The 3,183-nt window shown below is 26.9% G+C and overlaps 1 long non-coding RNA gene across 1 annotated transcript; it reads left to right on the top strand.

Annotated features, from left to right (window-relative positions):
- The first annotated feature begins 2,116 nt into the window (after nt 1-2,116).
- On the top strand, nt 2,117-2,619 carry LOC127083132 (uncharacterized). The gene is made up of 2 exons (XR_007788312.1): nt 2,117-2,242; nt 2,359-2,619. It is a non-coding gene; the product is annotated as an uncharacterized LOC127083132 (long non-coding RNA).
- Nucleotides 2,620-3,183: the final 564 nt, after the last annotated feature.

The following is a 3,183-nucleotide window of genomic DNA, read 5'->3' as shown; positions in this document are numbered from 1 at the left end:
AAAAACTATTTTTAAAAAGCCTTTCAAACAAGGCCTAAATCATGCATATAAGAATCATTCAAGTGAACCAAAAAAAATTATTCATGCATACGATCAAGAGTAAAGGATTTAATTTCTAATGAGTTCTAATTGAAAATTAAAGAGGAAAGCTTTAAACTAAACTCAATTAAAATCCAAGGTAGAAATCTATCCTAATTAAACTAACCATTTTTAATATGCATCTTTTATGAATTAACCAGGCATTGACATAGAATTAATGAAGATTTAAAGAAACTCCTACAATTAATTCAATTAAATCCTACAAATAAAAATATTCTAATCAAACATGATATGTGAATTTTCTATGTCGTAACATGAATTAAAATATGCATGTTCATGAATTAAGTGCCTAGCAAAAATTGGCAAAAATAAAGATAAAAACAAGAAATAAAATGAAGGCAATTAAATCTGCAGGAGTGCATGAACCAAAAGGTGTGCAACTTGAAAAATGAGGCTTTAGCCCTACTAGATAAGGACCAAAACAAGTGATTGGTATTGGGTTCAACAAATGAGAGCATAAGCAAAACATGGATATGAAAAGCCAAATAGTGGGCTTAAGGGCCTATGCCCAATTGAATTTGGCAAGGGAGATAGAAAAAATTCAGCAAGCATACTTCTACTTCTCTACACATCACGTTCAAATTTATGTCCAATAAAAAAATCACCACCAGAGCTCCAGGCCCCACCGCGCCGGAGGCGGCGGAGTTGGGCGAAATTAAGAAATAAAACCACTTTTCTACTCCTCTCAACCTTCTTTATCCTAATCTCTCGTCAATTATTTCCAAATGTTAATTAATTCTGAAAAATTGAGGCACTAAACCTATGAATCCTAATCATAAGAATATAAGTTAAATGGAGATGGGGGAAATCAAGTCACCAAACCTTGGGCCTTTTATTCTCCAACGTACAAGCTACATTGTGGTATCAAAAATTTAGCAAACAAGAAGGGAAATTTTTTTTTGAACTGCAAGATGGGGGATTGTCTTGAAACTTGCTGAAATTTGAAGGAGATGAAGATGAAGAGAACAGAGGTATGCGTCTTTGATCTTCTACTTCTTCTATTCAATGATTTAGCTCTAAAAAATTATGAACTGGATTGTTGTTCTTGATGTTTATTATGTGAATGTAAGAATAATGTAGAATGTATAAGATTTAGCTCAATTGGTAACAAACTTCAATGTGAAGTTTGCTCTAATGGTGAGAAAGCTCTAATGATAAGATTTTTTTTAACCAATCATCTCAAATCGAATAACGAACACCCATATTTATAACACATTATCAAAAAAACACAAAGAAATATTATTTCTAGAAACACTTTAATATTGTTTTAAAAGTAATGCACATGTTTTTATTTAAAAATGTTTTATAATTAACTTTTTTTCTTAAAATTTCAAATTAAAAATTAGACTAAATTGTTTTCTTAAAACATAAGTTTACTTATTTCATTACTTTTTTTAATAATTTTGTTGAATATCAAAATTTTAAAAAATCAATTAAATTTAAAGCTAATTTTAAATGAAAAAAAAGCATTTTTAATACATGTTTTTTAAAAATCATGTAATTTTCACTATGTTTAATATTCAATAATGTACATTTTGTTATAGAATGTAAAAATTAGTGATTTAAATTAGAAAAATAATTTTAAAAGAACCTTTAGTATTTTAAAAGAAATTTTCATAAAAATTATTTTTAGAATACAAAGAAAACATTTATTTTTAAGACTAAAACAAGCATATGCTTTATTAGCATGAACAATTCGTTTTTTGAAAATATATATTTCTTTTAACATGGTATTTTTTTAATTATGGTTTGTTTTTTACACATTTTTTATAAATACAATATCCATGTAAAACACAATTATATTTTTTTCTATCTTTAATTTATTACAGTCAAACATAATTGTTCTAGAAAATATCATTCAATAAACAATATGTATTCCGTAAAATCATTATGACATTTTAATACGACTCAAATGATTTATTTAATAAATTGGTAGTTTTTTATTGAACGATTGTGTTTTACATCCACAATACAGATTATTAACTTCTAATAATTTCTATATAAATATCCGTAAAAGATTCAATAAATAATAACTTTACCGACGTTGTTTGTCCATTCATCTTTCAAGAGAACATGGCTATCGGCATCAACCGAGTATACTGTTTCATTGCAATTCTTTGCATTGCTTTAGTTTTGCATCGAGGTAACCCATTTATTTATTCTCTACCTATTTTTTCATGTATAATTTCAAAATAATTTACTATATAATTGATGCCACAAAACTTTTCTCCATATAAAAATTATTTATATTGATTGTAGGTGGTGCAAGAAGATATGAAGAAATTATGAGTGATGACGCCCAATTTGATTGTTTTGATTCACAGGAATGTCCATCATCTAATGAAGATTGTATACAGAGATTTCAACGATGAGGTTTGAGTAGTGGCAGTTGCCAAGGACGTCTATGTTGTTGCCCAACAAATACACTCTAAATCTAGCTTTGTACATTTGTACAAGTTTATGTATGAATTATGGCTTCATCAATAAAAACTTTAAAATAAACACATTGAGTTAAGTTTACATTGATCTCAATTTTAACTTTCAAGGGGAACATAGTTTTCCTTTGTTTCAATTAACACAACTAAATCATCATTCATGTGGGTGAAAAATATTATACTGCACCAAAAGATAACTTCTGTACCAAATTTAATCGAGAAGAATACTGCAAATATTATACTGCACCAAATAGGAAGATGTTTGATTTTAGCATGTTCTTATTTTATTTTAATTTTTAAGATATTATTTATATACTTTGGTCATAATCACGTTTACTCAATTAAAATAAATTTATTTGAGAATAATATTCTAAGAATAAAATATTTATTATTATTGTATGGAGACCGTCGACGACTCTGCCAGAGATATTTGCTCCCTAAAGAGAGTCAAGCCGTTCCTTTAGTTTTAGGATTATTGTTTTGCTTGTTTTATTTATATTTTGTTTTATTTTTATTTTTCTTCTCTATTTTTATCTTATATGTTCTTTAATGTTATTTAACATTATGGGTTTTGGAGTTTTATTTTATTTTGGTCATAATCACATTTATTCATTTAAAATATATTTATTTGAGAATAATATTCTAAGTA

The sequence above is a fragment of the Lathyrus oleraceus genome, chromosome 5 (assembly GCF_024323335.1).
Source record: "Lathyrus oleraceus cultivar Zhongwan6 chromosome 5, CAAS_Psat_ZW6_1.0, whole genome shotgun sequence".
In the NCBI taxonomy this organism is placed as follows: domain Eukaryota; kingdom Viridiplantae; phylum Streptophyta; class Magnoliopsida; order Fabales; family Fabaceae; genus Lathyrus; species Lathyrus oleraceus.
This window is presented reverse-complemented; position numbering and strand designations above follow the sequence as displayed.